Source organism: Perna viridis, chromosome 3, assembly GCF_037379345.1.
Source record: "Perna viridis isolate PV_CMFRI_1.1 ecotype Kerala chromosome 3, ASM3737934v1, whole genome shotgun sequence".
NCBI classification, from domain to species: domain Eukaryota; kingdom Metazoa; phylum Mollusca; class Bivalvia; order Mytilida; family Mytilidae; genus Perna; species Perna viridis.
The window spans coordinates 12862354-12874557 of NC_142447.1; the positions used below are offsets into that span (position 1 = coordinate 12862354).

The 12204-nt window shown below is 34.1% G+C and overlaps 1 pseudogene; it reads right to left on the bottom strand.

Moving 5' to 3' along the window:
- Positions 1-371: 371 nt before the first annotated feature.
- Positions 372-1318, bottom strand: LOC148621060 (uncharacterized; annotated as a pseudogene).
- Positions 1319-12204: the final 10886 nt, after the last annotated feature.

A 12204-nucleotide genomic window follows, 5' to 3' on the forward strand; every position in this document is an offset into this window, starting at 1 on the left:
ATGAGACAGGGCGTTGGTTCCAAGCAGTAGAGGTACATGATGGTTGTGTCGGCTGTCAGCTGTTATTAACAGGATACATGTATGGTGCTGGTCATGACCTGGTATCTGTATATCTACCTCAGTATATCCTATGTACGGCAACTGGTTCCCGTCTGCACATTCAATATCTAACATTTTCTCAATGGTGATCAATGATGTAGACATATGTTCCCTTTAGTAGGTCTCGCTAACTGTGGATACTGTCGAACCGGTGTCAAGTAGAACTGCTGTTAAATTTCCGTTTAGTTTAATCTGCACTTCAGTGGGTGTTCCAAAAAGACCTGGTGGAGCTCTCACTTGGTTGACTTTGGGAACATTCTGTTGACTCAAGCCTATGGACGTCCCCCTTGCATAGGCTTCTGTGCGTTTAAAGTTGTCTTCTTACTGTGATCAAGACGTACCTTACATCCTATTTTGAGATGACCAAGTTGTCCACATCTCCAACACTTCGGTTCTTGTCGCTGATTGTCTTAACTGGTGGAATAGTCTCTACTCTTACCTTTACCTTTTCCTTTATATGGTTGTCTCCACTGTTGCCATGGTTGTTGAATTTTCTGTTGCCATGGTGACTGCATGTTCTGCTGCCAAGATGTCGAAGGTTCGCGTTCTTGTGACTGTTCTTTTTGAAATCTCTTGTCATATCCATCGAGTCTGGCGCTGATCTGATTTATCATTCCTTTCAGTTCATCCATCTCAGAAGGTGCATCAGTATGATCGTTATTAGCAGCTTTGCTGGTTTGGGGTTTGGCAGGTTTCGTTGCTGTGCTGTTACAGTGGTCACTCTCAATCTGTCTCAATGCAACATGCAAACCGTCAAAATCTTTTATGGTGTCGTACTTATATCCCGAGATGTCTTTCAGGGAAGGTTTCAATTCGGTCCATAACATGGAGTGAAGCATGCCATCAATATGAAGTCTGTTTACAAGTCCACGTTCCACTGCCTTGCCAAGGATACCCTCTAATCTGCAACTGTAACAGACTCATTCTCTCGCTAACGTGACCCATAAAATTCGGCAAGCAATTCCACTTTCTTATCGACGCTTCCATATATTGAATCGAGTTTCTGTAGAATCTCTTCAACTGTGGCATCAAGTGGCAATCTAAGGGCTACATAACCTGCTTCACCTCTGAGAAATCTTCGTACTGCATTCAAGATGGAGTCCTCCTCATATGATTGGTTCATCAAGCAGCGTACGTCATGTTTCCAGAGCTCATACGTTGTTTCTCCTGACTTCGGTTCTGTGCCAGAAAACCATGTGATCTTCGGTGGGTGACTCATGGACCCGCAGTATCGGGTACTTCTTTCCCTCCTGTTGCCATGCTGTAAGCTGAACTAACTTACTTATACTTACTTATGATGACGTGTGTCCGATTACAACTTGTAACACTTACTTACATGTATAAATCAATCAACTTACTGTGTGTTTATAGCAAACTACCATGTACTACTGTATAATCAATCAATCAATCAATCACAGATAGACTTGGATGCAATGTAAAAATAAGTTGCACACAATAGTGTCTCTAAAGTATCAAATATAAGGGGCTGGGCTAGCGAAACTTTTACGTTCGCAAAATAAAAAATAAAAAATAAGGACAATATCAACTAATGCTGTATCTAATCAAGTGTAGTCTTACTACGTTTATGATCTGTCAGTGGTCAAAAATCAATACTAGACTAAGTAAAATAGACCAATGGTGAAAATCTGTACACCTAAAAAATGTCCCAACCTAAACTAACTACAACTACCTCAAGGAAAACTGCCTGAATGAAGAATAGCCAACTGAGCAGCTGAAAAGGTAGGCTACATGCAATAGGTGCGTGTAAAATGGACATACAGGTTCTGGTAGTTAGAATTGGAAGTGCAATGTTAATAGATAAGCGTTTAGCATTAACTGCAAATGTATACTATCAAATATCGATCTCGCTCTACGTTGTCGATTGATATTAACGCTTAATTACAAATTAACTTTAACTTTAAACTAAAAGTTTAAGTTTTGAAAACTAATCAAACTTTATCAAAGTTTAAACTTTAAATTTCAAATTCTAAATTAAGTTTCAATTAAATTAACTAATAAATAAATAAACTAACAAATTTACTCTCCTCAAATTTACAAAATTATTTCACTAAAATAAAATGCAATGTTGTTTTCTCAAAATCTAAGCTTATAAGCAAATAAGCAAGGCGTACCAGGAATAAGTAATGCTAAGGGTACAAAGCAAACAAAAGCAATGGTACATATAAATAATTTGCTAACACATAAAGCAAAGACAATACAAACACAAATAAGCAAAAACAAAATGCAAGCTCAAATTACAAAAAGCTAAGCATAATAACTACATACAAGCAAAAGCAAACAAACACACACACACCGCCAGGGTATCAAGTATCTACACACCAAAATTTCTTTTCAACTGACTGATTATGCTATAATCTGAATAGAACTTTCATTGCGACAAAAAAAAATAAATAAAAAATAAAGGAGGTAAACAAAACACAAGCAAGGATAAATAAAGTTTTACAAAAAAAGCATAAATAACTTACTATAAAATGTTGCTATAGCACAAATCTCCTATGCCGAATATCCATAGGCCATGGCGAAAACAAAAACACAGCTGTGATGACTCCGCAATCCAGTCTTTAAAGTGCACTAATGTCAATATCGTATATCATCGTAGTGTATACAGATCCGCAAATCCAATTTCATCAGAATTTCGTCCAAAAAAAAAAAAATCTACGTGGGCGCCATTGTGGAAGCGCTTAAAATCTTAGGGCTTCGATATTAAGTCGTTTCAGGTTCAATACTTTATTTTGAACAAAACAATCTGTATGAAACAGAAAAAAATGCCCTGAAAAAAATACAAATATCATAGCACAAATTACAATTTTACATTTTACGCTTTAAATATTGTAACAAACATATAAAGCAAATACAATGAAAAAAAAATAATACTCTATGCAAAAATCACTTCCCATGACGTTCGAATATTAAGTAAAAATTACGGGAAATTTTTTTCATCTCAAAATAACCTGATTACGCATAAATAAGTCAATCAATCAATATGTTAATATTAATCCGATGTGCCAGGAAATATTATTAAAACATATAACGGGTATGTTCCGTAAATTAACATTGATTATTGGTGCTTTCCGCCTGAGCAACACTATTAGGTTATATTCAGGCAACCGTAAATTAACAAACATATCTGGAAATTATTTTAAAAAAAAAGATAGCTATATGTGTATTGTGTATTGTATATTGTACGGCTCATTTGCGATCAGCAAATTACCAAATATCTATAATTTTCGTGACTTTGAAAATCGTACAAATCATAAAAAATGACAATAAGATATATACAAAAATATCTACCTCACATATTGTGCAAGTGGCACGGATAATTAAGTACATCTAGACATCATCAAATGCATCTATATCTTTCACAAGCATAAGTGTTCATCCTGTATAACAAAAATAATTATTATAAACCTCTGCTAATACATATTTGAGGAGAATCAACATGTAGTATCAAAAATACACTTTGAAATATAAATTCAAGATATTTAAATCCCGTATTTGTTAGTCTATTTACCCTTAAAACAAAATTACAAGATTCTCTCGTGCAAATGTCTCGCCTAGTACATGTATACGTTCAACCGTTACTGCTTTGTTATTTTAATGAAAAGTTTGGCTAAGAAATGGTCTTTTAAATTATTGAAAAATAAACGTTACTATTCAGTTACACCGAAATCATGTTTTATTTTATTTAAACGGTTATAATATTTAGGCATTCATTCTCACGCGCAAACCGACATTCATGAAACTTTCATACCGGATAAAAATATTAATTTCAAGAATTTTCAACAAAAATAGGCAATAAATTGAGCATGAAAATATAACGAACCTTACTAAGTCATCATGCTGAATACAGTTACTGATTAGAAAAGTTTCCAAGATATATTATTTCCAACCAAGACCTTTGTCAAATTCTTATAGGTGTTGTCAAGTCGGAAACTGAATGGTGAGTGCCTCACGAATAATACTATTTACCCGCCAGAATAAAGTGTCCAGTTCAACCAAGCATAGAACGGAAAAGACCGAATCCAACCGAGAAAATACGAAATCTCAAACTGATAGAAAAGAAATACCACATTCGAAATGTCTGTCCGTTATGTCGTTAGGTCTAGGTCAAAACGTTAATTTCCATCTGAAATTAACACACATATAAATTGAAATAGGTTTTTATTATCTATGAAAATAAATATCAAATACAAACAAAATTCAAATTTAAGATACAAATTAAATATAAAATACCAGTAATTTTACACACTATCACATCACGAATATTACGCGATGCTTGTCAAGTCCAAATTTGACAACTCATTTGGTGAACTTCAATTAACCTTTTTTGACCACTGAATTGAGGAAATATTTTTAATCACAATTTTTGTTTCATTATAATAAAGATCGCTCATCGAGTATGATCTGGAGAGTTGGTTTTTATGGGCAGATTGAAACGGAATGTTCAAAATCAGATCTTTATGAAATGGGCTGCGTTGGCGACTGTTACTAACTACTCTCTGAAGTTGATTTTAAGTAAGGTATTATTGTTCACTATATATTTAAAGTAAAATATTTTGATTTAAAGTAAATTTTATCTATTTTCAATATTTTTTTCATTACAAATTTGTCTTAATATGTGTTTTATATTTTGCATTTTATTCAATATTCAACTTTTAACTACTAATATTAACCTAACAAGTTATTTATGGATATTACATTTGGATTTGGGGTTTTTGATTATTGTATTTTAGGATTTTCGGTAATAAAAGCTTAATATCTCTAATGTTAAAAATTTTTGTCAATTGCTTATGCATTTATGAACTAAAAAAAGAGAATGCATTAATTAAAGTCTGGTACTAGCTACTGACTTAAATTAATTTTTAGCTGCCAAGGACATATTGTGGTACCCCAGTATCACGTCACAATAACCGCAGGAAACCAATTCACACCAATGAAATCCCATCACAATACATTCTTCCACTGATGCCACATCTTAGCCGTTTTAATAGTCCATATTTCCCTTCTTTGTCAAAGGCTTTTTGTAGATCTATGAAAACAGCAATTGTTATTTTTCTGACCTGAAAGTCATCTTCAATAACTTATGATAAATGTGCTGTCTGGTTATTTGTGCTTTTGTTTTGTCTGAAGCCTTCCTGTTCATGTCCAATGATTTTCTCTGAATCTAAGTATGCATATACTAGTACGTGCAGTTCGATTATACGCTTCATCATTTTTACAACAACTGCTTGTTAGGCTAATAAGATGATAGCAGACAACTTTTGACATTATCATTCCTTTCTTAATTATACTGGCATCATTATATCTTCCACCCAATATAATGGTACTTGTCCCTGTCTCAAGCTTAGGTAAAAAATCTCAAGCATGTTTTCAGTGTTGAATTACATAGGTTTTGCAGCATCCCATTGGCGATGTTATCGAGACCTGAAGACTTCCTTTTTTTTATCTTTTTAAGTGATATTTTCACTTCAGTCAAAGCGATATCACTCTGCATTAGGTGACAGGCAGCTGCTTTTGGTCTCTCCCTTTCTATTTGCCCCACTTTTTTGTGATAATGAAATGCTGGTATCGCTCTTAGTTTTATAACCTTTTGCAATAGCTTCTGCTGCCGCTTTGCCGTGACAGTTAGTCTTTGCCAGCACTCCACAGTTTAGTTTAGTTTCGCACTTTTGGCTAGGGATGAAAAATGACATGAATGGAAACCGGTAGTTGCTATAGTGATTAAAAATGAAGAATCTATTGTTGATAAAACATTTTCTGAAAAAAGGGGACTTTTAAAAGTATTTTGCAATGTTTTATATATATTCAATGTTGAAGGGGCTTTTTTTCAATGACAATTTGACTTCATTGTGAAAGTGAAAGTAAGTCAATTTTGTACCATGCTAAATTTAATAAGTGGATTACAAAGTGAAATAGCTCAAAATCTAACCGGCGATGCCCATATGAGGAAGGGGTTTTTGAAGGGAAAAGTTTGAACAGTTTCAGGGATTGAAATAAAAATTTCAGATATTTTGCGGGAAATTTGATATTTTTAAACCTGATTTTATGAACTTTTTTGCAAATTTTCGCATATTTTTGCATGGTTTCTATGGTAACCCTATATGCTGTGGGTAATTTTTTTTCAGAAAATTTTTACTGCATCCTGAAGGCCTTGGCTTGAGCTATTTCTAGATATATAGATTTACAGATGCTTGACAATTTTTTAAAGTGATAAATGTTACAAAGCATCAGATTACAAGACCAAAATCAGGCAGTTCTACAATACTGTGGAGTGCTGGCTTAAAGGGAACTGCCTATACCCCTACACATTTAAAAAATTGCTTTACACCTTAGAAACTAGTGTTTTTATGCTATGCTTTGATACAAGGGTTAAAACAATGTAACTTATGGTATGGACCTATGTTGTTGTTAGCTAATAAGTCCCTAGCAACCAAGTATGCAGATTTTTTGCAAAGTTAACAGAACAATCATTGAACTAATTCATGTGTGAATATGGCTCTTGCCATCACAAAGAATGAAATATATTTTTAAAAGCTAAATATTTGCGCAGGTTACATGTAAAATAGTTAACCGGGCAACTTTTAAGTGCACAATAAGCAAAGGTTTAATAACCTTAGACCTGGAGTGGGCTTTTTAGTATTTGGTTTTCAGTTCATTCAGATTTCTGTGATTTTTCATGTGATGAGCTTCAAATGCACTATTTTGGCATAAAACCTGTGTTAAAAGCTTACAAAACCCCAAATTTAGGGTTTATAAGTACATATGGGTTGTGATTTTGTATGTTTTAAGTGGAAATTTTCATCTAAAAGATGATTATAGCAAAACAGTGAAATGCATATCTGTACTTAGGTATAAGGAAAGTTCTCCACTAATGAAGAGGAGATAGCCTAGTATGAGAATGCCTCTAAAATTGTTATCAATTGTCCAATTATGATAAATTTGGTATCATTTTACTCGTAAGAAGGTAAGCTTTCAAGAAATAACTAGAAAATTACAATATTTAATATTGCATTTTGCTTAAGCCAGCACTCCACAGTTTAGTTTAGTTTCGCACTTTTGGCTAGGGATGAAAAATGACATGAATGGAAACCGGTAGTTGCTATAGTGATTAAAAATGAAGAATCTATTGTTGATAAAACATTTTCTGAAAAAAGGGGACTTTTAAAAGTATTTTGCAATGTTTTATATATATTCAATGTTGAAGGGGCTTTTTTTCAATGACAATTTGACTTCATTGTGAAAGTGAAAGTAAGTCAATTTTGTACCATGCTAAATTTAATAAGTGGATTACAAAGTGAAATAGCTCAAAATCTAACCGGCGATGCCCATATGAGGAAGGGGTTTTTGAAGGGAAAAGTTTGAACAGTTTCAGGGATTGAAATAAAAATTTCAGATATTTTGCGGGAAATTTGATATTTTTAAACCTGATTTTATGAACTTTTTTGCAAATTTTCGCATATTTTTGCATGGTTTCTATGGTAACCCTATATGCTGTGGGTAATTTTTTTTCAGAAAATTTTTACTGCATCCTGAAGGCCTTGGCTTGAGCTATTTCTAGATATATAGATTTACAGATGCTTGACAATTTTTTAAAGTGATAAATGTTACAAAGCATCAGATTACAAGACCAAAATCAGGCAGTTCTACAATACTGTGGAGTGCTGGCTTTGATGGTCTTTTGTCATTGTATGGCCTCCATTTCCTTCATCATCAAAAGTTTTTGTCAAAATCCCAAGTTTTTAGTGCCTTTTTCTACGTTGAAAAATGATGTCTATTCTCCCCATCCTTGTTTTTTGGATTCCAGCTATGGTCTGGGTTGCTTCGGTTTACTTTGTTAAAATGCGATGGTGTTGTCCTGACTGGGATTTGCATCGGCCTTCTATCTTGCTATTGTGTCTGCATCATGTGTTTGTTGAATCTCTCTGCACCAATTTTGCTAATAATCTATGCTCACGCCCCTTGGTATACTCTCTTTCGCTGCTTTCACTATGATTACATTTGAAATCTTGACAACATGGTCTTTCCGTTTATTTTACTGTCCTTTGTTACTTTATCTGTAAGTGTTTCAAATTTCTCACAGTTTGCTTTCTTATAATTCAATCGTAGTGGTGGAGCATATAAGGGTGTTGTTCTCCTTAATGGATAGTATAACAGGTCTATAATCACTACCTCATAACTTAGCAAACTTTTCTGCTGATATCCATTTGTATGTCATCTGTGCAAAATGATAGATCTGGTGTATTTGGTGTGTGCCATCGACGCGAGTAGAAGGTAGGAGTATAGGTTGAATCATTTACAACAATAAGGTGGTGTTCATCTTGTCAATCTTCAATAGCTTCTGTCTCTGCTTCACCCATTTTATCTATTGTTTTTATCTGCAACTTTGGGATTGATGGGAAGACTCGTACCATAATAAAGTTGCTCTCCGGTATGTGAATGATATATAGTAATAGTTTCGTATTATTTGGACAAGGGCAGTTAAAGTTTATAATGCTAAAAGTTTCATCCTTGATGGTGACTTAAACTTCGAAGATTTTTGCATCTCATCTTCCAAGTCCACAGAAGAAGATGTTTTCATAATGCTGGAATATTTGATCGACAATATATTTGTTCAGTGTTGGACGCGTTTTTCAACAAACGGTTGGTACTCTTATGGGAACAAATTGTGCTCATCTACTTGCTGACCTATTCTTTCACTCTTATGAGGCTGACTTTATAGCAGGAAGAACATCGTTTAGTTAGATCCTTTAATCTCAGTTTCCGCTGTATAGATGACGTATTTTCGTCAAACAATCATAGTTTCGGGGATTTTAACATCGCATCTACCACAAATAACTTGAGATAAAGGATACTACAGACACTGTGAAGTCAGCCTCATATCTTTACCTACACTTAGAGATCGATGGTAAAGGAAAACTATTGACCAAACTTTACGAAAAACGTGATGACTTTTCATTCAGAATTGTCAACTTTCCTTTCTTCTGTGGCAACATCTTTTCAAGACGCTTACCCTACCGGTGCACCTGGTCCATGCTCCCAGTTTTTAGTGGAGTCCGAGTTGCTCATTTACTTTTGTTACTTTAGATGTATGATTTTAGTTACTTTATGTTCTTTGTTGTGTATGTCTGTTTTCCATGTCTGGTCTTTGTCCCTGGATTACATTCTTTAGATTACCGCTATAACCTTGGTTCCCTTGATTACTCTTTCAGCAACTGCGTATGGAGTTTTCATATCATTACACATACGTTATGCCAGAGCTTGTCGAAACGACGCAGACTTTTTGAATCGCGTTAGACATCTTACAATAAAGCTTCTGGAAAAGGGTTATTTTGCTACAAGATTGAAGTCATCACCACAGAAGTTTTATGGTCGTCATCTTGAATTCGTGGATTGTTATTGTCTATCCATCTGTACCATGAAAACTGATTTGTTCTACGTGTCATATTTTTCCTTTCCTCTTTCGTCTGCCTTTGGCTTGGCTATTTTATGACCAACTCGGCGGGTGTTTCCTGAAAAGCAAAGGACACTTAACCTACCGGTACATCTGGTCCATGCTTCCATTTCTAAGTGGAGTCCGAGTTGCTCATTTACTTTTGTTACTCAGTATGTATTATTTAGTTACTTTATGTTCTTTGTTGTGTGTGTCTATTTTCCATGTCTGGTCTTTGTCCCTGGATGACATTCTTTTTGATTTCCGCTATAACATTGGTTCCCTTGATTATCCTTGCCAATATGTCGATGTGACAGTACTATAATCATGCATATCAAAAGAAAAAAAATTAAGACATCAATCAATTTGGACCCAAATAGTTTTATTCTACACAATTTACTTCTACATTTTAGCTCCCCATGACCCAAAGGGCCTTGTGAGCTATTGCTATCTCTTGGAGTCCATCGTCGTCCGGCGTGTTAACTTTTTCAAACATCTTCTTCTCTGAAACCAGTGAACAAAATTCAATGAATTTTGGTCTGATTGTTCCTTAGTATGTACTGCAAAAAAACCTTTGGATTTTTTGTTCGTCGAAAAACGCCGCTGTCTTTATTTAAAATAGAACATGGGCGTCAGACAGAAGTTTTTTCGCACATATCTGCATAATTGTTAGTAATTAGTAATATTCTGACGAAACGAAAGTGTTTAGCCTGATGTGATCTATTTGTGACCAATCAGAACCAAACTTGGTATGATTTTTTTCTTAAGATGTTCTGTATAGAACTGATGTGGGATGAAAACATGACGGCCGTTACTTAAAAATAGATCATATGGATTAGACAGAGGTTTTTCGCATATATCTCCAAAACCGTTAGGTTAGCCGAATTCTGACGACAGTAAAAGTGTGAAGCATGATGAGATCTATCTGTAGTAATTTTTTGGTGTAAATATGTTAAGCATGTTGGAGTTATTGACCCTTTTTGACGTTATTTCCCTACTTTTAATGTTATTTCTGTCAAAAAAAATCTTCTCCTCTGACACTACAAGACCAATTAGAACCAAACTTTGTTTGAATTTTCCTCATGGTTTTCTGCATAGAACTGATCTGGGATTTTTGATTCGTAAAAGAAACATGGCCACTGTTACTAAATATTTAACATAAGGGTCAGAAAGAAGGTTTTCGTACATATCCCCAAAATTGTTCGATTAAGCCAAATTTTGACTACATAAAAATGTTCAGCATGATGAGAACTTTCTCCGGTAAAGTTTTCATGTGAATCTGTTTACTTTTTAAACATTTCCCTTCATAAACTACTGCATACAATTTAATGAAAGTTGATATGATTGTTTTTTAGAGTGTTCTGCATTGAGAATTTTTATCTATTGCAAAAAAAACATGGCAGTCTTTACGCAAATAGAATGTTGCTCATCGAGCCAGCCAAGTAAGCGATTCAGGATCCTTACAGCCTCTAGTTAAAACACTTGAAGATACAAAACAAGGACTTGTTTCTTCTAGCCAGTTATGCAAAAGTATTATTATCACATTGCTTGCGATAGTGATTCCCTTGTAAAGAACCACTTGAATGTTCAACAATAACAGATAAAGGATGTTGAGACAAAGTCTAAAAACCATATAAAAAATTCAGATTGCAGTCTTTAAAAGAAAATCAGACAGGCGATGATTCAAAACTTTTTTTTTCATACCATGAATCACCTCTACCATAGGCAGTGTCAGAATTTTACATGGATTTGTACTTAATGTAATGTGTTATCAAATTGAACGCTTTGCAATTTGAACAACATAATTTTTTGTAGGTGTACTTGTTTCTGATTTTTTTTAAAAATACATTGGCATGGGCAATGGGTATTTTATTCCACAAAAAAATTTGTTAACAATTCCTTTTGATATATCACGGGGGTCTTCTGAACCTTTGTTCTGTGTGGGAACATTTGAAGTGAAATAAACTAAGTAATTTTTGCTACTGTGCACAAAAAGTACAAAATATTTATTCAATACTTTTATGAATCCAACATGATGAGCAGGCAGAAATTTTCATATCTTTTGACATGAAATATAGTTTTGACTTGCCTGAACAATATTTTGAAGAAAATCATAAATCACATAAAAGAATGTGCAGTCTACCTAAAAAAAAAAAAACTATAATTTCGTAAATTTCGGGTAGAAAGAAGAAATATGTGCTTAAGTATCTATTGAATACAGGCGTCCCAGAAAATTTCCGTCCATTATGTATTAAATAATGAAAAAATTGACAATTTTACGTATTCATGGTTCGCCCTAATTTCTATCAAATCTAATGATATCACCTATCCCCCTTATTTTCAAACCCGGAGTGGCGAAAACCTCCAAAATATGTAGGGTCCTCCGTCATGTCCATAGGACAATGTGATCAAATTTCAAAAAGATCGGACAAGTTTTACTTATTAGATATAGTAAATAAACGAAATTTAAAGTTAACAAACGCCAACGGTGACAACGACGACGACGACGCCAGGGTGATACCATTCTACGACCGAAAAACAAATTCCGATGTACATAAAGTAATAACGATAACAAGTCATCCTTTCATCGCATTTATAGAAGTCAATATTCACCATCTTAATTTTTTTATGAGATACGAATAGAAACTAACACA